Source organism: Maniola jurtina, chromosome 8 (assembly GCF_905333055.1).
Source record: "Maniola jurtina chromosome 8, ilManJurt1.1, whole genome shotgun sequence".
In the NCBI taxonomy this organism is placed as follows: Eukaryota; Metazoa; Arthropoda; class Insecta; order Lepidoptera; family Nymphalidae; genus Maniola; species Maniola jurtina.
This window is the reverse complement of record NC_060036.1, coordinates 11,793,498-11,818,701: the sequence shown is the minus strand read 5'-3', so window position 1 is coordinate 11,818,701 and position 25,204 is coordinate 11,793,498. Positions and strand designations below refer to the sequence as shown.

The following is a 25,204-nucleotide window of genomic DNA, read 5'->3' as shown; positions in this document are numbered from 1 at the left end:
AATTTTTAATTTACACTTGTTAGACATTAGGTACATACAGTTTGTTTTTTATTGATGTTATTGTAATCTGAGATTTCTTTTCGTATGTTCATTAGTTGCCTAAATTAAATATAAATTTTAAAAATAATTACCTAACTTAGGTGACGCTCTTCTGAGAAATGAGTTTAAATTCGGCTTAGAATTTTAATATATCTAGCGTTATAAAGTAACTACTAATACCATACTTTACTTAGAAGCGTAATAATATTATTAATGGTTACAAAGGTTTATTTTTAAATATTTACTATTATTGGACGGTGTAATTTTTTATAAATGTAAATTTTTAGTGATAAGTTTTTTTAAATGTAAATCTGATATTTATTTACCTTATGAATAAACATCGCCAAAATGAATTTTAAAAAATAAATTTCAAGTTACATAATATGTTAAAATATTGCGTTTATTTCAAAATTCCTTCAACGAAAATCGCATGCCGGTAACTCGTAATTTCCGCTGCGCTTCCCCTTTCCTTTTAGCGAGAGCTCTAAAGATTTGAACAACATTATTATATACTTACCCACTAGCGCTCCGTCCCGGCTTCGCACGTGCAACTTGAGAGGAACTATTCCACTAAGTATGCATTGTTAAGGTTCCGTACCCGAATGCTGCTAAAGGGACCCTTTTACTAAGCCTCCGCTGTCCGTCTGTCTGTCAGCGAGCTGGACCACATGCATGTGGCGCACCCAATAACGCACGTAGGTACTCTCTTGCAACTTGTCCCTCGCTTGTAATGAACACGCAAAACATTTCATAGATGCATGCACTATTTGCATGCATTTATTCGGAAGGGTACGACCTCTACCTCTACCTACCTCTACCTCGAAAACATCGCAAATTTAAACAACACTAGTGTAGTTAGACAATTATTGAGAAGATGAACGCAAATACTATAGGTATACTGCTATAATATGCCTTTCATTAGTTTGCATAAAAGACTAACGAATCGCAGAAACCTTCTCGAAGAAATGCGTGAGCGACGCGATTTGCCAGTTGCTTTAGATCTTCTGGAGTTAGATTTTTACTCGTATTTATCATGATTTAATTGCCTAGGTCGTATGGCCGCGTATGTGAGTATCTTACGCATTTCAGCGACAAGCTACTTTTTTACTTTTAAAATATGTAAGCTAAGGAAAACGAAACTATAACACAAAATTATTCTATTTTAGTTGCTGCCTTTTCACCCAAATCAATAAAGACAAAGAACAAAACTATCCTAGCACATAAAAGCCACGCAAAACTCTTTTTTCATGTGTTTGATTTGTAGCTTTTAGTGTAAACAAAGGGAGACAAGCAAAAGCGGATTTTTTCTCTTATAAATCCGTAGCCAGTTTGCATTTGAATCATCAGTGTTTATTTTGTTCGTAAAATGCATTAAGATAAAACACAGACGTTTTTAACCGACTTCAAAGGAGGAGGAGATTCTCAATTCGACTATATGTTTTTAGGGTTCCATATCTCAAAAGGAAAAACGAAACCCTTATAATCTAAGCTATTTTTATCCCTGCAAAAGAAATGGTTTTAACTTCAAACAAGTTTTTTATAAAATTTTGTAAAGATAATCCTCGCCGATAAATTTGCGAACAAAGCTATGAATTATTTCTAGGACGCTTTGGTATCTTAGGAATATATCATCTTGTTTTAGCGCCTGCCTTTCTCGTCCAGCTGCTTTTCGCCATGCTCTTTATAAACCATCCATCGAGCTATGAGGGCGTTCTTTGACACTAGGTACGCTTATTTGGGCGCGGTCTTATTTATTTAATTTATAAAAAAAAAGGATTTTAAAAAATCTGTATAATTCAGTATAAAAAAAAATTATATCCATATTTTCCTCACTATCAAAAGTTTGAGAAACATAAGCAAACAAAATATATAGGAACCTATCTAACATGCACCGGCCGGATAGATAAATGATTCAAATGTTTTTTATTAGCCGTAAGCAAGGACAATATTAAATTATTGAAATGTTAATACATGTTAATAAACCAAATTACGTTAATTTATATCGAATTGATCTATATTTTAGGATAATTTTTATTTTAATTAATCAAACTAAGACAAATATTTATAAGGCGGTCCCTCTTATTCTATGAGGAACTTATTAATTTATTGATATAAATATAAGTTATTGATTTATTGATATAAATATTACTTATTAATTTATTGATAAGTATACCTATTATCAGGAAAGTCTCAAAGTTCTTTGTGGGGAGGACATGACCGTGCGGATGTGAAATGGGCCTTATAATTTCTCCAGACCAACCAAGTTTGGAACGACTTATCAAATAGAAATAGAAAGATTATTTTCATCTCACTCGCTCGGAAAGGATTCCTTTGCCCTTTGAAATCTGCGTGGAAAATGGTAATTTTGCTCGCTAGCGTGCAAAATACGAGTTGAAATTCGAACGTGACGAACTGTGGTCTATGGTTGGTGTGGTATAGATTATTTTCTACGTATATAGTATTGTAGGAAGAAACGTGGGTGATGGACAAAAGGAACGAGCAAGCAAACTGATGAAATCCGTCGTTGCAGTTTTCGGCACGGAGCATTGTTTAAACACCTGCCTCGTGATTGGAGACCAAAGAAAGATTTCAACATCCAATTTTGCCCAATCTCGTTTTAGAACCCCCAAAATATCTAAAAGTATAGGTAACTGGTAACCATACAATGGGTTCCTCCCGACTTTTGGCCACGGCGATCAATTTCAACAAGATTTCAAACAATTAGCCAACTACGCAAGAAATCACAGCATATGTATGTGCTCAAACACCGACCACATTAGTCCCTAACTTCAATAATTCGTTGGGACGGCAATCTGACATGTTCGGAGAAATTAGGGCGCAGTACCAACGATTGAAGTGCTTTCCGAGTGCACAGAAGTGTAACACTGCCATATTCTGAGAATTTCTTGAGCGAAAAACCCAGTGACTTTTTCGCATGACCCGCGATTCAAAGCGAAGACCCCAAGATCTGCAGTTCAATAAGCTAGCTTCTAGACCACAGACCATTTAGTAGGGACATGCCTGTATAAGTAGGTACCTACACATTGGCCCTACGCCAACAAACTGGGCGAACGTTCACAGGGCCACATATCGTATATTTGCTGGGTGCGGGGAATGCTGGCAGGTCTGCCAACTTTTGTGGGTTTTCATACAAACATCAAAAGATCTTGACACGAACCTAACCAATATTATCTAATCTCTGTCTTGGTGCTATCCATTCCCTAACAGCGTTTATAGGTTGGCCAACACTTGCCGAACACATAGGGTCAGTACGTACTGGAGCTTTATAATATATTACTAGTGTTTTGCTCGGTGCGCGAGCTGCTAAAGCAGCTCGCGTGACGTGGTAATGTTTAGCTTTATTGTATTAAACCGAATCGAATTATTAAGATGCAAAATTCACCGCGAAAACACCATAAAACGACACCCATATCGATTTTTTTCTTAAAAAAGGCATGTCCGCCATCTTGGATTTCAAAATAAATGTCGTTATCAAAATCAGCCCCTGGAAAACTCTGAAAACGACATCCATATCATTTTTTGTAAAAACGGGGTAGTTGAGGGTAATAAAGTAGGGTGCGTGGGTGCGCGGACCACTAAAGTGGTCCGCGAGCATGCAGAGTTTGTTCCACCGAGTAGACCTTCGAACCCTGATCATCTTTTGCCAAGAAACCATTCTTCCATCTTTTATAGCCTCCGAGATAGACACCGACGAAATTTGTACGGCGGCCATCTTGTTTTTCCAAAATTTTCCACTTTTTCTATTAATCGTTTACTACATTCTTCAAAGATTGCGAGTTTCAACGAAATCGGTTGGAAAACAAAAGAGTTGCAAAAATCATATAGGCCGCCATCTTGTTTTTCTGAAATGTCATAATTTTTCCCTACTCATATCGCGCTTCAAAACTTATCTCCCCTACATTATCGTATCGTTTTCTGTCTCTTTCTAGGAGAATGAGACATTCAATATTCGCCATACAAAATGTATGGGAAAATAAATTCCGCCATTTTGAATTTTTTTTCTATTCATCGAGTAGACCTTTGGATCCTGATCCTCTTTTGCCAAGAAACCACACCTCCATCTTTTATACCCTCCGAGCTGGACGCCGGCGAAATTTGTATGGCGGCCATCTTTTCTTCGCCATTTTGAATTTTTTTTCAGCTTTTTGGCAATTGGATGATGTCATGAATGACATTTGGTCGAGCACCCCCCACCTATCTTCAATACCTTGAGCGGACCCTTCACCCGTCTCCGAAACCCTCAATCATCAGCTCTCTCCATAATTTTGGCTTACTAACTTTTTGTTTTCTATACGACACCATCAGTGAAAAAAAAATTTTTCATACAAAATTTTACAGGAGTTTCTTAGTTGAAAATCTCGAAAATCTCCCCAAAACTGGCAACACCGGTTGCATATCTCGATACTGCCAGCCGAGATACACAATCGATTCATACATATTGATTTTCCAAAATGTTGCCAACTGCCTCAAAAACGTGATCAAAATTTCGAAAAATTCAAAAAAATTACAAAATGGCCGCCAACTCGTTTTGCAGAAATAAATTACATCGTAGTACAACTTTCCCATTAACTACAGGATATACCGCTCCCGATGACATTTCAATCTTTCATCTCGCTCGCACCCACGCGAAATGATCGTCCCTGAAAAAAGACAATGTCGAAAATCACTTTTGCTTCGATAAATTCCAGTGTTGCCAGTCCTCGGCGACGAAAATACCTAAATGTCATTTGCACGAGCAAAACACGTAATCGCTCATACTCGAATTTTGCTAAAAGTGCGTATTTCGATTTTTTATAATTTCCCGAAAATCTTGAAATTTCCCCAAAAAATGGGGTAATTTTTTTCCTTCAATCTATACCTCGAAACTATACGTACAATCGCTTCATAGAAGCCGAATCGCTCCGATGTTGCCAACTTTGAGATATTTAACTTTTAAAATTGCGTTTTTTCGTACCTCTAACATAATGGCCGCCACAACAGCCGCCATCTTGAATTTTTAAAAACCACTCCCATTCCGTCAAAATTCAGGATAATCGTGGGCGAAACCAGAAAAAATAATTATCCTCGATTACCCCGTTTCGGATCTGCGGCGCCGCGGTTCGGGGTCGAAAAATGAAAAATTTGAAAACGCTACGACTCGGCCGCCATCTTGTTTTTCCAATTTTTTCTACATTTTCCATTAATCGTTTACTATTTTCTTCAAAGATTGCAAAATTCAACGAAATCGGTTGGAAAACAACGGAGCTGCAAAAATCACGTCGGCCGCCATCTTGTTTTTCTGAAATGTCATAATTTTTCCCCAGAGGGTTCCCGAAACCGAACACAACTCCCCCACATCACTATATCATTTTCCTTCTCTTTCTAGGAGAACAATTATGTCAATGAGTGAGTCAGTGAGTGGTAATCGAGCTATATATAGTATAACTAGTTTTTGCTCGGTGCGCGAGCTGCTAAAGCAGCTCACGTGACGTGGTTGGGTTGACAAGTATTAAAACGATAGTATTTATTAAGATACAAAATTAACTGCGAAAACACAATAAAACGACACCCATATCGATTTTTTCTTAAAAAATGCATGTCCGCCATCTTGGATTTCAAAATAAATGTCGTTATCAAAATGAGCAACCTGGAAAACTCTGAAAACGACATCCATATCATTTTTTGTAAAAACGGGGTAGTTGAGGTTAATAAAGTAGGGTGCGTGGGTGCGCGGACCACTAAAGTGGTCCGCGAGCATGCAGAGTTTGTTCCACCGAGTAGACCTTCGGACCCTAATCATCTTTTGCCAAGAAACCACTTTTCCATCTTTTATATTCTCCGAGATAGACACCGACGAAATTTGTACGGCGGCCATCTTGTTTTTCCAAAATTTTCCACTTTTTCTATTAATCGTTTACTACATTCTTTAAAGATTGCGAGTTTCAACGAAATCGGTTGGAAAACAAAAGAGTTGCAAAAATCATATAGGCCGCCATCTTGTTTTTCTGAAATGTCGTAATTTTTCCCTACTCATATCGCGCACCAAAACATATCTCCCCTACATTATCGTATCGTTATCCGTCTCTTTCTAGGAGAATGAGGCATTCAATATTCGCCATACAAAATGTATGGAAAATTAAATTCCGCCATTTTGAATTTTTTTTCTATTCATCGAGTAAACCTTTGGATCCTGATCCTCTTTTGCCAAGAAACCGCACCTCCATCTTTTATACCCTCCGAGCTGGACGCCGGCGAAATTAGTATGGCGGCCATCTTTTTTTCGCCATTTTGAATTTTTTTTCAGCTTTTTGGCAATTGGATGACGTCATGAATGACATTTGCTCGAGCACCCCCCACCTATCTTCAATACCTTAAGCGGGCCCTCCACCCGTCTCCGAAACCCTCAATCATCAGCTCTCTCACTAATTTTGGCTTACTAAGTTTTTGTTCTCTATACGACACCATCAGTGAAAAAAAAAATTTTCATACAAAATTTTACAGGAGTTTCTTAGTTGAAAATCTCGAAAATCTCCCCAAAACTGGCAACACCGACTGCATATCTCTATACTGCCAGCCGAGATACACAATCGATTCATACATACTGACTTTCCAAAATGTTGCCAACTGCCTCAAAAACGTGGTCAAAATTTCGAAAAATTAAAAAAAATACAAAATGGCCGCCAACTCGTTTCACAGAAAGATTTTACACGGTTTCATAATTTTCCTATTAACTACAGGATATACCGCTCCCGATGACGTTTCAATCTTTCCTCTCGCTCGCACCCACGCGAAAGGGGATACCGTGAAAAAGACCGTGTCGAAAATCACTTTTACTTTGATAAATTCCAGTGTTGCCAGTTTCCGGTGACAAAAATACCCAAATGTCATTTGTACGAGCAAAACACGTAATCGCTCATACTCGGATTTTGCGAAAAGTCCGTATTTCGATTTTTTACAGTTTCCCGAAAATCTTGAAATTTCCCGAAAAATGGGGTAATTTTTTTCCTCCAATCTATACCTCGAGCCTATACGTACAATCGCTACATAAAAGCCGAATCGCTCCGATGTTGCCAACTTTCAGATATTTAACTTTTAAAATTGCGTTTTGTCGTACCTCTAACAAAACGGCCGCCACGACAGCCGCCATCTTGAATTTTTAAAAATCACTCCCGTTCTGTCAAAAAACAGGATAATCGTGGGTGAAATCAAAAAAAATAATTATCCTCGATTACCCCGTTTCGGATCTGTGGCGCCGCGGTTCGGGGTCGAAAAATCAAAATTTTGAAAACGCTACGGCTCGGCCGCCATTTTGTTTTTTCAATTTTTTCTACTTTTTTTATTAATTTTTAACCAATTTCTTGAAAGTTTGCAAAATTCTACGAAATCGGTTGGAAAACAACGGAGCTGCAAAAATCACCTCGGCCGCCATCTTGTTTTTCTGAAATGTCATAATTTTTCCCCAGAGGGTTCCCGAAACCGAACACATCTCCCCTACATCATTATATCATTTTCCGTCTCTTTCTAGGAGAACAATTATGTCAATGAGTCAGTCAGTGAGTGAGTGGTAATTGAGCTATATATAGTATAACTAGTGTTTTGCTCGGTGCGCGAGCTGCTAAAGCAGCTCGCGTGACGTGGTTGGGATGACAAGTATTAAAACGATAGTATTTATTAAGATACAAAATTAACCGCGAAAACACAATAAAACGACACCCATATCGATTTTTTTCTTAAAAAGTGCATGTCCGCCATCTTGAATTTCAAAATAAATGTCGTTATCAGAACCAGCACCCTGGAAAACTCTGAAAACGACATCCATATCATTTTTTGTAAAAACGGGGTAGTTGAGGTTAATAAAGTAGGGTGCGTGGGTGCGCGGACCACTAAAGTGGTCCGCGAGCATGCAGAGTTTGTTTCACCGAGTAGACCTTCGGACCATGATCATCTTTTGCCAAAAAACCACTCTTCCATCTTTTATAGCCTCCGAGATAGACACCGACGAAATTTGTACGGCGGCCATCTTGTTTTTCCAAAATTTTCCACTTTTTCTATTAATCGTTTACTACATTCTTTAAAGGTTGCGAGTTTCAACGAAATCGGTTTGAAAACAAAAGAGTTGCAAAAATCACGTCGGTCGCCATCTTGTTTTTCTGAAATGTCATAATTTTTCCCTACTCGCCTCCCCCACCCGAACATATCTCCCATACATCAATGTATCGTTTTCCGTCTCTTTCTAGGAGAATGAGACATTCAATATTCGCCATACATTTTGTATGGGAAAATAAATTCCGCCATTTTGAATTTTTTTTCTATTCATCGAGTAGACCTTCGGACCCTGATCATCTCTTGCCAAGAAACCACACTTCCATCTTTTATACCCTCCGAGCTGGACACCGGCGAAATTTGTATGGCGGCCATCTTTTCTTCGCCATTTTGAATTTTTTTTCAGCTTTTTGGCAATTGGATGACGTCATGAATGACATTTGCTCGAGCACCCCCCGCCTATCTTCAATACCTTAAGCGGGCCCTCCACCCGTCTCCGAAACCCTCAATCATCAGCTCTCTCCATAATTTTGGCTTACTAAGTTTTTGTTCTCTATACGACACCATCAGTGAAAAAAAATTTTTTCATACAAAATTTTACAGGAGTTTCTTAGTTGAAATTCTCGAAAATCTCCCCAAAAGTGGCAACACCGGTTGCATATCTCCATACTGCCAGCCGAGATACACAATCGATTCATACATATTGACTTTCCAAAATGTTGCCAACTGCCTCAAAAACGTGATCAAAATTTCGAAAAATTCAAAAAATTGCAAAATGGCCGCCAACTCGTTTTGCAGAAATAAATTACATCGTTGTACAACTTTTCCAATAACTACAGGATATACCGCTCCCGATGACGTTTCAATCTCTCATCTCGCTCGCACCCACGCGAAACGATCGCCCCTAAAAAAAGACCACGTCGAAAATCACTTTTTCTTTGATAAATTCCAGTGTTGCCAGTCTCCGGCGACAAAAATATCCAAATGTCATTGTTACGAGCAAAACACATAATCGCTCATACTCGGATTTTGCAAAAAGTCCTTATTTCGTTTTTTTACAATTTCCCGAAAATCTTGAAATTTCCCTAAAAATGGGGTAATTTTTTCCCACCGATCTATACCTCGAGTCTATACGTACAACCGCTTCATAGAAGCCGAATCGCTCCGATGTTGCCAACTTTGAGATATTTAACTTTTAAAATTGCGTTTTTTCGTACCTCGAACAAAACGGCCGCCATGACAGCCGCCATCTTGAATTTTTAAAAATCATTCCCGTTCTGTCAAAATACAGGATAATTGTGGGCGAAACACGAAAAAATAATTATCCTCGACTACCCCGTCTCGGATCTGTGGCGCCGCGGTTCGGGGTCGAAAAATCAAAATTTTGAAAACGCTACGGTTTGGCCGCCATCTTGTTTTTTCAATTTTTTCGACATTTCCCATTAATCGTTTACTACTTTCTTTGAAGTTTACAAAATTCAACAAAATCGGTTGGAATACAAAAGAGCTGCAAAAATCACGTCGGCCGCCATCTTGTTTTTCCGAAATGTCATAATTTTTCCCCAGTCGAATCCCCCACCCGAACACATTTCCCCTACATCATTATATCATTTTCCGTCTCTTTCTAGGAGAACAATTATGTCAATGAGTCAGTGAGTGAGTGAGTGGTAATCGAGCTATATATAGTATAATAACTAGTGTTTTGCTCGGTGCGCGAGCTGCTAAAGCAGCTCGCGTGACGTGGTAATATTAAGCTTTATTGTATTAAACCGAATCGAGTTATTAAGATACAAAATTCACCGCGAAAACACCATAAAACGACACCCATATCGATTTTTTTCTCAAAAATGCATGTCCGCCATCTTGGATTTCAAAATAAATGTCTTTATCATAACGTGACGTGGTTGGGTTGACAAGTATTAAAACGATAGTATTTATTAAGATACAAAATTAACCGCGAAAACACAATAAAACGACACCCATATCGATTTTTTTCTTAAAAAATGCATGTCCGCCATCTTGGATTTCAAAATAAATGTCGTTATCATAATGAGCAACCTGGAAAACTCTGAAAACGACATCCATATCATTTTTTGTAAAAACGGGGTAGTTGAGGTTAATAAAGTAGGGTGCGTGGGTGCGCGGACCACTAAAGTGGTCCGCGAGCATGCAGAGTTTGTTCCACCGAGTAGACCTTCGGACCCTAATCATCTTTTGCCAATAAACCACTCTTCCATCTTTTATAGCCTCCGAGATAGACACCGACGAAATTTGTACGGCGGCCATTTTGTTTTTCCAAAAAATTCCACTTTTTCTATCAATCGTTTACTACTTTCTTCAAAGATTGTGAGTTTCAACGAAATCGGTTGGAAAACAAAAGAGTTGCAAAAATCACGTCGGTCGCCATCTTGTTTTTCTGAAATGTCATAATTTTTCCCTACTTGCTTCCACCAGCCAAACACATCTCCCCTACATTATCGTATCGTTTTCCGTCTCTTTCTAGGAGAATGAGGCATTCAATATTCGTCATACAAAATGTATGAAAAAATAAATTCCGCCATTTTGTTTTTTTTTTCTATTCATCGAGTAGACCTTCGGATCCTGATCCTCTTTTGCCAAGAAACCACACTTCCATCTTTTATACCCTCCAAACTGGACACCGGCGAAATTTGTATGGCGGCCATCTTTTCTTCGCCATTTTGAATTTTTTTTCAGCTTTTTGGCAATTGGATGTCGTCATGAATGACATTTGCTCGAGCACCCCCCACCTATCTTCAATATCTTAAGCGGGCCCTCCACCCGTCTCCGATATCCTCAATCATCAGCTCTCTCCATAATTTTGGCTTACTAAGTTTTTGTTCTCTATACGACACCATCAGTGAAAAAAAATTTTTTCATACAAAATTTTACAGGAGTTTCTTAGTTGAAATTCTCGAAAATCTCCCCAAAAGTGGCAACACCGGTTGCATATCTCCATACTGCCAGCCGAGATACACAATCGATTCATACATATTGACTTTCCAAAATGTTGCCAACTGCCTCAAAAACGTGATCAAAATTTCGAAAAATTCAAAAAATTGCAAAATGGCCGCCAACTCGTTTTGCAGAAATAAATTACATCGTTGTACAACTTTTCCAATAACTACAGGATATACCGCTCCCGATGACGTTTCAATCTCTCATCTCGCTCGCACCCACGCGAAACGATCGCCCCTAAAAAAAGACCACGTCGAAAATCACTTTTTCTTTGATAAATTCCAGTGTTGCCAGTCTCCGGCGACAAAAATATCCAAATGTCATTGTTACGAGCAAAACACATAATCGCTCATACTCGGATTTTGCAAAAAGTCCTTATTTCGTTTTTTTACAATTTCCCGAAAATCTTGAAATTTCCCTAAAAATGGGGTAATTTTTTCCCACCGATCTATACCTCGAGTCTATACGTACAACCGCTTCATAGAAGCCGAATCGCTCCGATGTTGCCAACTTTGAGATAATTAACTTTTAAAATTGCGTTTTTTCGTACCTTGAACAAAACGGCCGCCATGACAGCCGCCATCTTGAATTTTTAAAAATCATTCCCGTTCTGTCAAAATACAGGATAATTGTGGGCGAAACACGAAAAAATAATTATCCTCGACTACCCCGTCTCGGATCTGTGGCGCCGCGGTTCGGGGTCGAAAAATCAAAATTTTGAAAACGCTACGGTTTGGCCGCCATCTTGTTTTTTCAATTTTTTCGACATTTCCCATTAATCGTTTACTACTTTCTTTGAAGTTTACAAAATTCAACAACATCGGTTGGAATACAAAAGAGCTGCAAAAATCACGTCGGCCGCCATCTTGTTTTTCCGAAATGTCATAATTTTTCCCCAGTCGAATCCCCCACCCGAACACATTTCCCCTACATCATTATATCATTTTCCGTCTCTTTCTAGGAGAACAATTATGTCAATGAGTCAGTGAGTGAGTGAGTGGTAATCGAGCTATATATAGTATAACTAGTGTTTTGCTCGGTGCGCGAGCTGCTAAAGCAGCTCGCGTGACGTGGTTGGGTTAACTTTATTATACTAAACCAAATTTATTTATTAAGATACAAAATTCACCGCGAAAACACCATAAAACGACACCCATATCGATTTTTTCTTAAAAAATGCATGTCCGCCATCTTGGATTTCAAAATAAATGTCGTGATCAAAATCAGCACCGTGGAAAACTCTGAAAACGACATCCATATCATTTTTTGTAAAAAACGGGGTAGTTGAGGTTAATAAAGTAGGGTGCGTGGGTGCGCGGACCACTAAAGTGGTCCGCGAGCATGCAGAGTTTGTTCCACCGAGTAGACCTTCGGACCCTGATCGTCTTTTGCCAAGAAACCACTCTTCCATCTTTTATAGCCTCCGAGATAGACACCGACGAAATTTGTACGGCGGCCATTTTGTTTTTCCAAAATTTTCCACTTTTTCTATTAATCGTTTAGTACATTCTTCAAAGATTGCGAGTTTCAACGAAATCGGTTGGAAAACAAAAGAGTTGCAAAAATCATATAGGCCGCCATCTTGTTTTTCTGAAATATCATAATTTTCCCCTACTCATATCGCGCATCCGAACATATCTCCCATACATCAATGTATCGTTTTCCGTCTCTTTCTAGGAGAATGAGACATTGAATATTCGCCATACATTTTCTATGGGAAAATAAATTCCGCCATTTTGAATTTTTTTTCTATTCATCGAGTAGACCTTCGGACCCTGATCATCTCTTGCCACAAAACCACACTTCCATCTTTTATACCCTCCGAGCTGGACACCGGCGAAACTTGTATGGCGGCCATCTTTTCTTCGCCATTTTGAATTTTTTTTCAGCTTTTTGGCAATTGGATGACGTCACAAATGACATTTGCTCGAGCACCCCCCGCCTATCTTCAATACCTTAAGCGGGCCCTCCACCCGTCTCCGAAATCCTCAATCATCAGCTCTCTCCATAATTTTGGCTTACTAAGTTTTTGTTTTCTATACGACACAATCAGTGAAAAAAAAAATTTTCATACAAAATTTTACAGGAGTTTCTTAGTTGAAAATCTCGAAAATCTCCCCAAAAGTGGCAACACCGGTTGCATATCTCCATACTGCCAGCCTAGATACACAATCGATTCATACATATTGACTTTCCAAAATGTTGCCAACTGCCTCAAAAACGTGATCAAAATTTCGAAAAGTTAAAAAAAATACAAAATGGCCGCCAACTCGTTTTGCAGAAATAAATTACATCGTTGTACAACTTTCCCATTAACTACAGGATATACCGCTCCCGATGACGTTTCAATGTTTCATCTCGCTCGCACCCACGCGAAATGATCGTCCCTGAAAAAAGACAATGTCGAAAATCACTTTTGCTTCGATAAATTCCAGTGTTGCCAGTCCTCGGCGACGAAAATACCTAAATGTCATTTGCACGAGCAAAACACGTAATCGCTCATACTCGAATTTTGCTAAAAGTGCGTATTTCGATTTTTTATAATTTCCCGAAAATCTTGAAATTTCCCCAAAAAATGGGGTAATTTTTTTCCTTCAATCTATACCTCGAAACTATACGTACAATCGCTTCATAGAAGCCGAATCGCTCCGATGTTGCCAACTTTGAGATATTTAACTTTTAAAATTGCGTTTTTTCGTACCACTAACATAATGGCCGCCACAACAGCCGCCATCTTGAATTTTTAAAAACCACTCCCATTCCGTCAAAATTCAGGATAATCGTAGACAAAACCAGAAAAAAATTATTAGTTTCAATTTCCCGTTTTGGATCTGTGGCGCCGCGGTTCGGGGTCGAAAAATCGAAATTTTCAAAACGCTACGGCTCGGCCGCCATCTTGTTTTTCCAATTTTTTCCACATTTCCCATTAATCGTTTACTATTTTCTTCAAAGATTGCAAAATTCAACGAAATCGGTTGGAAAACAACGGAGCTGCAAAAATCTCCTCGGCCGCCATCTTGTTTTTCTGAAATGTCATAATTTTTCCCCAGAGGACTCCCCCACCCAAACACATCTCCCCTACATTACTATATCATTTTCCTTCTCTTTCTAGGAGAACAATTATGTCAATGAGTCAGTCAGTGAGTGAGTGGTAATCGAGCTATATATAGTATATATAATACGTAGACCTATCATATTATTTCATAATACAACACATCATATCAACCAAGAAGAAAAGCATCTTGCTGGTCGATTACAGAAAAGCTGTATCTATCTGTATGTATCTATCTGTATGTATGCTGTATGTATGCTGTATGTATGCTGTAGCTGTATCTGAATTTATGGTATTCTTGCTGCAACAGAACGTTTTGCATGTTTTATGATCTAGATGTGTTACCAAAAAGAAGAGAATAAAATAGAAAGAAAAATCATATTTTCTGTAGACTAGACTTATGATTCAGTGCAATAACATTCTTCTGTGAGCTATTGAAGGAAGTAACAAGTGTAAATGAAAAATTTATAACACCCCCGACAAGTGAAGGTTGCAGTAACTAGAAAAGAACTGATAACTTTCAAACGGCTGAACCGATTTTCTTGGGTTATAGCTAAGAACGTTCTTGATCAAGCCACCTTTCAAACAAAAAAAACTAAATTAAAATCGGTTCACTCGTTTAGGCGCTACGATGCCACAGACAGATACACAGATACACACGTCAAACTTATAACATCCCTCTTTTTGGGTCGGGGGTTAAAAATGCCGTAATCATGTGTATTTTGAAGTCGGTAATTATTGTAAATATTTACATTATAGTCGTTAGCATTTTTTTATTATAAATCTGAACAGATGGTCGGACGCGACGGAAGATCGAAGGTCGGGGCTTGGATAATTTAATTTTTCTGAATTCCTATTTATCCATACTAATTCAAATTCAAATTCAAAATGTTTTTATCCAATTAGAATTTTACAAGTACTTTTGATTCGTCAAACGCATCTACCACTGGTTCGGAATGTCTGTCCTAACGAGAAGAACCAGCAAGAAATTCGGCGGTTGCTCTTTTCAAATAATAATAATTATTATTAGTTTTTTAATGTTATAAATAGTGGTATATAAAGCGGTGATAGTTCAAGTGTCGCAGATCGCATTTACTAGCTTAAATAAATAAAACCGGAGATTCCTATTAATAAAATTCGTATATTATAATTTAATGTGTGATAAAGATCACAGAGTCCCACTAATTGACCCATTGGTGAACCGGTAGCACATGTTATTCACGTCATCAGCTAACAACATAAGAGTAAAATAAACAGCTGGGTAAAAGGAACACCAATTGCTAAGTAAATCTATGAGTGAAATCACTATAAATAAGCCATAATATATGGCGATCATAGATATCGATATATTTATAATTAGATGATGCCCGCGACTTCGTCCGCGTGGATTGAGATTTTTTAAAGATCCCGTGGGAACTCTTTGCTTTTCCGGGATAAAAAATTGCCTATGTCGATTTCCCGGACTCAAGCAATCTCTGTACCAAATTTCATATGTATAAATCGGTTAAACGGATGGGATTTTAAGAATCCCGTGGGAACTCTTTGATTTATTAAGATAAAAAGTAGCCTATGTCCGTCCCCGGGGTGTAAGCTAGCTCTGTACCAAATTTCATCAAAATCGGTTAAACTGTTGAGCCGTGAAAGCTAGCAGACAAACAGACAGACACACTTTCGCATTTTTATATAGGTAATTATTATTAAGTTAATATCATCTCAACCAATTACTGGTTCGCTATTTGGCACGGGTCTCACCTCAGAATGAAAAAGGTTTAGGCCATAGTCCATCAAGCTGATGAAGTGCCGATGGCAGACTTCACACATTTTTGAGAATGGGAAAACTCTCAGGAAGTATTTAGGTGCCATCTCTAATCAGGGGGGCACGCGGAGATGCTAGGAAGTATATAAGGATCTTCTAGTGACCTTATAAGTGATTAATTGATTATGCTCAACAATTAAGTGCAAGTGACGGCTACCAATTAATCATTATTTACATAGATTAGCATGCAGAGGCGATCGGGGCTAAATAAATATGTATCAAATATTATGCAATGTTGGATAATTCTACTTAAAATAAGCGAGGGATCAAATTATAATACCTACCCAAGCAATAATATTGCACAACCAACCGTACCGACTCACCCCGATTTTAACACAGGTGGAATTTTTAAAAATTCTTTCTTGGATTAGGTTTACTTTAGGTAGGCATACTTAGTACTTATTGGAAATCTAGACGAAAAATCTCAAACTTTAGACCCAGAAGGCAAACCACACTCATGTGATGCAAACTTAAGAATACCTACGTTGATAATTGTTTATTCTTTCATATTATAAACTAGCTGATGCCCGCAGCTTCGCCCGCGTGGATTGGTCAGATCCCCTGCAGCATCAGGATTGAGGAGTTGGACTCCAAATTTTTTATGAAACAATGTCGCAAAGTTCCTCTATCGATTAAAAAAGAAATGACGCAAATCGGTTCAGAAATCTCGGAGATTTCGGTGTACATAGGTAGAAAAACACAACTCCCTTTTTGAAAGTCGGTTAAAAAAGTAGCCTATGTTACTCGCTGGTAAATTCTCTACTTGTCTGTGAAAATCCCGTCAAAATCGGTTCAGCCGTTCCCAAGATTAGCCTTTTCAAACAGACAGACAGACAGACAGACAGACAGACAGACGGACAGACAGACAGACAGACAGACAAAAATTTTAAAAACGTGTGATTCAGTGTTGGTATCGTTCAAATAACCATATGAGCTTAATATGAGGTAGTTATTTCGAAATTACAGACAGACACTCCAATTTTATTTATTAGTATAGATACTTATAGTTAGTTATAGGTACCTAATATGAAAGACTAATCTTATGAAAAGCCCATTGAATTTCCTACCTATTGGTTGTATGTACCTACTTACCTAGGTCTATTGGTTTTAAGAAAACCTCAATATCTAAATCTTAGCTTAGTATCAACATACCAACGAAGTATGTTATGCCTATTTATTATTTAAAATTCTTTACCCGATAAAGCATTCATCTTCCTAATGTAAATAATGACTTTTAGTGTGACATTTTAAGACCAAATTACAGGGTCAAGCAACATTTTTTCATTAGATCATTCGATGGATTAGTTATAAAAAAACCGGCCAAGTGCGAGTCAGACTCGCGCACCGAGGGTTCCGTACTCGGGTATTTTACTGACGTTTTGCACGATAAAACAAAAACTATTATGCATAAAAATAAATAAAAACCTGTTTTAGATTGTACAGGTAAAGCCCTTTCATATGATACCCCACTTGGTATAGTTATCTTACTTTGGAAAATTGAACACATTTTAATTTTTTTTAATGATGTAACCACAAATTCTCGGTTTTCGGATTTATTCCTTTACTTGTGCTATAAGACCTACGTACCTGCCAAAAAATCATGATACAAGGTCAACGGGAAGTACCCTAAAGGTTTCTTGACAGACACGACGAACAGACAGACAACAAAGTGATCCTATAAGGGTTCCGTTTTTCCTTTTGAGGTACGGAACCCTAAAATTTAATTGACCCGGATGTTCTTATCTATATCACTCGCTAACAATATTGCTCTCGACTATGTAATTTTGTACTTGCATTTCATATAATATGGTACCTATATATATTTCCGCGCCATTGCATGGCTTTGTGGTGATACTACTAAGTGAATACCTAATTGTAACACCTTTATTAACCTGCATTTTAAGCAAATAAAGCATTATTAAAAAGGGTATGAAGAATGTAATAACTGAGAGAAAGGACTTACACTTCTATTTAACATACATATTTTATCACTAATCTTTTTATCATATAGTAGAAAAATATCACGGGTAGAATCACGACCATAAAAGAGGATAGGGTCACATATTAAACTGAACGTAAAAGCTGTCATCATACAAATTCAAGAACACTTTCAAGTTTATTTATTACTGGATGATGCCTGCGACTCCGTCCGCGTGGATTTAGAGTTTTAAAAATCCCGTGGGAACTCTTTGATATATGTATATCCATCCCCGGGATGTAAACTAACTCTGTACCTTTCATTAAAATCGGTCGTGCGAATATCGCGCATTCGCGTTGTATTAGCCCCCGTCCACACACTGCTCTACTCGCGCAATTAATCGTGGCGCCGCGCCGCCGCACTAGGTAATTTGCCTTTGCAACGCGATGGACGTCGAAACTGTGGCAGCGTGCGCGCTATTGCATACTTAAGGTGCCCACGCACTTGAACTGAACTGACGTCACGCGCATACGTCACTGCCGCGCGGCGCGGCTGGAGAGAATATCGTGCGGGGCGCTGACGCGACGCGCAGTTCAGCTGCAGTTGAGTTCGAGTGCGTGGGCACCTTTACCGACAAAATAGGGAGTGATGGCCCGATGGGCGTGAACGAGGAACACGCGAGTAACGCGGCCACACTACGTCACTGCCTCCGTTCCTCACTCCTTCCCATGCCATACGGAGAGTGTGTGAACGGGGGGTAAGGCCGACGCGACGACGCCTTATAGGGTCTGCTACTCCATGGTCTCAACTCTAACTCAGTGACTGAGGTCGAATATTTTATTCAAATAAAATAAATGAGGCATCTTGTAACGTATGGCCGCACAATGAATCCAACCCTAAAAGGTCATTCATCAAAAGTAAACCTCGTTAAAATAATGTTTTATACGTAATGAAAGCAATTTTCTGCTATTTAACTGTAATATTACATGTGTTAATGTTATCATTAAGTACCCAATACCCATATATTATAAATGCGAAAGTGTGTTTTTTTATTTGTTTATTGGTTTGTTCTTGAATCGGGCCGCAACGAAGCAACGAACTATTTGCATGGATACTGAATGACATAGACATACTTTATTATTCCAGAATGTCAAAGAGTTCTCATTAGACTTCAACAAGTGTAAATTAAAAATTTATAACACCCCCGACAAGTGAAGGTTACAGTAACTAGAAAAGAACTGATAACTTTCAAACGGCTGAACCGATTTTCTTGGATTATAGCAGCTAAGAACACTCTCGATCAAGCCACCTTTCAAACAAAAAAAAACTAAATTAAAATCGGTTCATTAATTTAGGAGCTACGATGCCACAGACAGATACACAGATACACATATGCACAGATACACACGTCAAACTTATAACACCCCTCTTTTTGGGTCGGGGGTTAAAAACCTAAATCCACGCGGACGAAATCGACCTTCACTGTTTTTGATGTAGATCTGTTAGGTGAATTTTTTTCGTATAAAATATAGCCTATGTCACCCGGACCTTACAACGAATCAATTGACACCTCATTCATCAAAATCGACCCAGTAGTTTAGGAACTTTATAAAACAAAGTCCAGCGTGAGGAACTAATGTGACTTGAATCCACCTCTTTTGGGCTGAGCCAGTTTTTAAAAGAGTGAAATGTAGGTAGGTATGTATCTAAGTAGTTACTTATAAAAAGCAAAATATAAAGCTCTTCAGTATTATAAATGAATTATTTCTACAAGCATTACATACTATAAATAATACTTTTCTCAACAAACGGATGGCGAATCGCTTCTGCTTCTTCTGAAATGCAATAATTAAATGCTTCTTTGTTTACATACTTCTTCATCATATTGTTTCAAGATTGATGTTTTATTTATCACTTTGCACCGATATTAATGTTAATAAATATAATGCATTATTATGTTAGAATAATTAGAATGTACAGTAATCGTTCAGATACAATTTTATTATAAGAATAAACTTGCCTATAATAATGTAATCCATCCATACTAATCTAATGTGCGTCTGTCTGTCTGTTACGTCCCTTTTCAGTTTTCACGGCACATCTACCGATTTTGACGGAATTTAGCACAGAGTTAGCTTAGATTCAAATTCAAATTCAAAATATTTTTTGTGCTTTTTAAAAGTGCTTTTGAATCGTCAAAATCTACCACTGATATACGGCAATCTACATCTGATATAGGTTTACTCTACTCCGTATACAATTATTACATACTTGGGATGTAGGAAGGTAAGTAATAACGCCGTATACGCCAACAGAGCTTTCTCCGGATGTACATATAAGATTTGATAGAAGAACCTATAAGCCTACAATACGAGCAAAATGAAGACAGGAAATCAGGAAATCGGAACCAGGGACACAGATTACATTACATTTCGTAACAGATACGCCAAATATGTATTACCTACGTGCCTACTCTTGTCTCGCAATGAGCCAAACTCCGAATACCAATTTTAATTTTTTTGTATATGTTGTGTGTAATGTTTAAGAAAACCGCACACGAAAGGTCCCGTACCATCGTATAATAAACTAGCGACCCGCCCCGGCTTCGCACGGGTGGACATTTATTTTTTCTATTTTCCGGGATAAAATATAGCCTATACGGATTCGGAAGAATCCCTCTTAGTAATGGTAAAAGAAATTTTGAAATCGGTCCAGTAGTTTTTGAGCCTATTCAATACAAACATACAAAAATACAAAAATACAAAGGTTTCCTCTTTATAATATTAGTATAGATATAACGCTTTATAATTTATTGTGCTTGACGGTTCATAAGTTTTTGAATTTTTTCCATATTTCATGATTCTAGATCAACGGGAAGTACCCTATAGGTTATTTGACAGACACGACAGACAGACTGACAGATAGACAGACCAGACAACAAAGTGATCTATAGGTTTTGATTTCCTTGACGGGTCTTGACAGACAATACAGACAGACAGACAACGTAGCACATAAGGGTTCCTTTTTTCTCTGGAAATACAGAACTCTAAAAATTAAAATTACATGTTGCAATACCGTACCAGTGGTAAATTATTTTGACAATTCAAATCAAAAACACTTGTTTATTTGATAAAAATAATTTAAGTACTATAATTCTATTCTAGGTAGGTATTCTATGCAATCGGTAATAAAATCACTGCTCCAGGAAGTTCTTCAAGTCGTTTTCCAGGATTTCTGTTGCTCTTTCGATAAAAAGATTTAAATTGAAAAGCACATGGTCGTTAGGTAAAGTGCATTGAAGAGCATTCTCGAAACGTTTATTCACTTAAAGTATTTTATTTTGAAAGATGTTGCATCTCTGAACTTCTATTGAAGCACAAATTAACTGTTTAACCTTTGAAATTCAGGTTTATCTACAGCAAAAGATTTCTTTAGAAATAGTAATATAGCTTGAAGGCCCGCGACTTTGACATGTCATGCAACATAAATTTCAGACTCATAATAATATTTCCATCCTAGGGATTGAATTTTCCTACCTACCATACCTACCTCATCATAATAGCTACCTGCATACCAAAATTTCATCCCGATCGGTCCAGTTGTTTGAGCTGTATGTAGGTACGGTGATATATCAGTCAGTGAGTCAGTCAGTCAGTAACCTTTTCCTTTTACCTATATAATTTTTTTAGATATACCTAAGGATTTAGGACTCACGCCTACAGACACATGGAGTGCAATCTAGTTTTAGTCCAGTCTTTTTGATAACAAAACAACCTTGAAACGGTTAAAATTGGTACCCATAGATACTTCATCATGATCAACCTGAGCACAGATTTCCTCTCAGAATGAGAAGGGTTTAGGTCATAGTCTGCCACTCTGTCCCAGTGAAAATTGGTAGACTTCACACACTTTTGAGAACATTATGCAGAACTCTCAGGCATGCAAGTTTCCATATTTAATTGCTTAGAACGCACATAACTGCGAGGTGCATGTCCGGGATAAAACCCCCGACCACCCGAGTAAAAGGCCGACTTTGCCGCTTATTGTTGTACCGATTGTTATATTAAATTACATTAAATAATGTATATTATGCATAAGTGAGTATTACAAAAAAAACAAATAAGTCTATGATATGGTAAAGTGTAATATAATTTTTATAGTTTATGATAAACGAAAACAATAAATACATTATGTAATCAAAATTGTATCCAATAAGATAAACTAAGTAATTTTATTCTATAAGAATAGTAATTCGATGTAATAGGTTCAATCTATTGATTAAATTATGTTTTATCTTTTTTAAATAAATAATTCCAAAAATTATAAATGAATAATTCAAAAAACATATTAAAAAATAAAAATATTTCCCGTACCGGGAATCGAACCCGAGCCTCCTGGGTGAAAGCCAGGTATCCTAGCCACTAGACCATACGGGAGTTACAAATAGATGCGAAATTGACAAACGTCCTTGTGGTCCTACGTACACGCAGATAGCGTTTCTAAAAAAAATCTTTTTTTTTTTTTTTTACTAGCTGCTACTAATGACCAGTTTACATTACACGCAATGCGACTCACACGCCATCTATTCTACGTCGACAATATCAACTGTGTCAGAAACCTATACGGAAGTCTCAACAAAAACTGTACAAAGTTTCAAATAGGATGAACAATGTGCGACCGCGTAGGTACCTAACCTAACGTATAGACAGACAAGATCAGTTTTCATAGATTAGAATTCGGTGATTCTAGTGGTTCTACGTTTGCCAAGGGGTACCTACCTAACTGCCAGGGATTACCTACTTGGTAGTTTCTCTTGTAATGCAGAAATTATGCCGCTATCTAACTTGTTCTAAGTATATTTTGGTGAGTGTGCTCAGGAACACCACGATTTTGTTCCTTCTTCGCCGTTCTACCACAGAACAGTGAGTAATCGTGAGCTTTGGCACCCTTGTGTAATCGACATCCAATTTACCTACACTAAACGTTTTTGCTCAACATTTCTGATGTAAACCGATAAAGTTTGGAATGCCCTCCCGGCGGCGTCCGTATTTCCTGCCACGTAGATATAACCTACATATCTTCCAGGCAAGATAAGCTTATTCCAGGTAACCGTGCTCCAACTAACCTCATCATTGGATCATGCCTTCAAACGTGTCGTCAAGCGTAAGCCTATCATGCAATAAAAACAACTAAAAACAATTAGGTAAGGATAGGTACTGTACCTACTTATCCTACTTGCCTAGTATTTTTTGCTTGGTTCCTTATTTTCAGTCATTCCCAGTTATTCAATGGTGGATTCCAGAGAAAATCATGGAGTAAGTATCTACGTATATTATCTTAGAAAACATAATTTTATTTTTAGAAACGTGTTCTGTATGCTTTGACTTTCAGTAAATAGATATAGAAATAGTAAATAGTCTAGCGACTACCGGGAATCTATAAGTTGTTTGATAAGAGCAAATAAGGGTACCTATCTACGTAATTATTGATTTGCAAGTATAACGGAATACTCATTATACCTTTTCAGGGTTCCGCACGCGAAGAGTAGTAACGGGACCCTATCACTGCCTCCGCTGTCCGTCCGTCCATCCATCTAGTCTGTCTGTCAACGGGCTGTATCTCGTGAACCGTTACAGGTAGAGAGTTCACAAAATAGGTATTTCTATAGTCCCTTTAATAACAAATTATAAAAACATGAAAAAAATAGATATAAAGTGCTATTTCTTGCATGATTTGTATTTTTGGTACCGAGGTAGCTTGCATCCATGTTATTGACATAGACAACTTTTTATCCCGGAAAACCAAACAGTTCCCAGGGGATCTTCAAAAACCTACATCCACGCGGACAAAGTCGTAGGCATCCTAGTAGGTAGGTACAGCTTCATTTCAAATCAAAGCAAATTAAATATCATTTGCTTTAACGTAAAGAAAACATCTAGGTTTTCTCTGTTACGTTGAGCCTACTCGATTTCCAAGAATACCATATCCGAGTGAAGCCGGGGTAGATCAGCTAGTTTTTCATAATATCACAAGTAATTACAAAATTAGGAATGTGCCTAAGTCCAAAATAAATTATTTCTTAGTAATTGTTATTAAAATATAGAGGGTCTTCCAAAATTCGTAAAATCCACGTCCACTGTTAGTTTTAAGTTTCGGTGTAGCAAAAAAAGTACGTCAAATGTTTATGACGTAGGTACCTACTCACATCTTTATACTTCATACATGCTTCTTGACGTTTGATAAAAAGTTGCTGATTTGACTATATTTATTGAGAATATCTCTACCTATTTTCAAAAAATATAGAACGTCATTAATCATTACCAAAACCCGTTTCATACAGAGATGCCTTCCAGGTGTTTGACAACAATAATCCTAAAACACGAACAGACAACATAATAAATTCCATTAATTAATCGACAAAATGAGGGTACGAAGCTAAGTGCCGCAGGCACCTTTTGCGTTACCAATCTATTCCGTTTTGTTAAATTGATGTACCTGACTACCTATGTTATACCTACAATCAAAATGTGTTGAAACAACATTGAAGGGACGACAATAATACATCTTTTGTACGTAAATAGTTCCTGTGGGAGGCTTTCCCGAATTATATAGAGCCTCGATAGCTCAACGGTTGAGGAGTGGACTGAATTCCGAAAGGTTGGCGGTTCAAACCACACCCATTGCACTATTGTCGTACCCACTCCTGGCACAAGCTTTACGCTTAATTGGAGGGGAAAAGGGAGTATTAGTCATGATTAGCATGGCTATTCTTATTAAAAAAAAATTACAACTTAATTTTCATATCGATGATTAAATTAAGGGAATTTGATCGAAGGAAGGAAATAGATAACGTCATTTCTTAATACACACTGATCTATACAATGTACCTACTTAATATCTAATAGCAAAAGTTAGGTACTTATAAAACGTAAATCGTAATTAATCAATTATTTGCGTTAGGTACCTACACCTATTGTAGGTATATATTATGTATACAGGAGCTAATATTATAAAGAGATAAAGATGGGATTTAGGAGGTGATTTCTGAAACTGGGTACCTAGTTACCTACCTATCCGATTTTGAAAATTCTTTACTGATAAAAATAAAAATAAAATAAAATAGCTACATTATCCGCGAGTTTTTTGGCTAGTTCAAACTATAAATTACCTATATGTATCACGGACGAAGCTAGTTATTTACAAGTAAACTTAGTATGTAGGTGTATAAATTGTAACTACCCATTGCCATCATAGTCAGGGGTCAAATTCATCGTAAGATAAGAGATTATTCCCGGACAGGGAGCGTAATGGGGCGTATTATAACGAAATCCAACAGTGAAAAAAATCGCAAGTAATTCTG

General features: G+C 37.6%; 1 long non-coding RNA gene and 1 other non-coding gene across 2 annotated transcripts; one reads left to right on the top strand and one right to left on the bottom strand.

Moving 5' to 3' along the window:
* The first annotated feature begins 426 nt into the window (after window positions 1-426).
* LOC123867471 lies at window positions 427-24,017 on the top strand. Its single transcript, XR_006796425.1, has 4 exons — window positions 427-437; window positions 2,336-2,467; window positions 16,313-16,321; window positions 24,006-24,017. It is a non-coding gene; the product is annotated as an uncharacterized LOC123867471 (long non-coding RNA).
* Trnae-uuc lies at window positions 22,209-22,280 on the bottom strand. Its single transcript has one exon. It is a non-coding gene; the product is annotated as a tRNA-Glu (tRNA).
* Window positions 24,018-25,204: the final 1,187 nt, after the last annotated feature.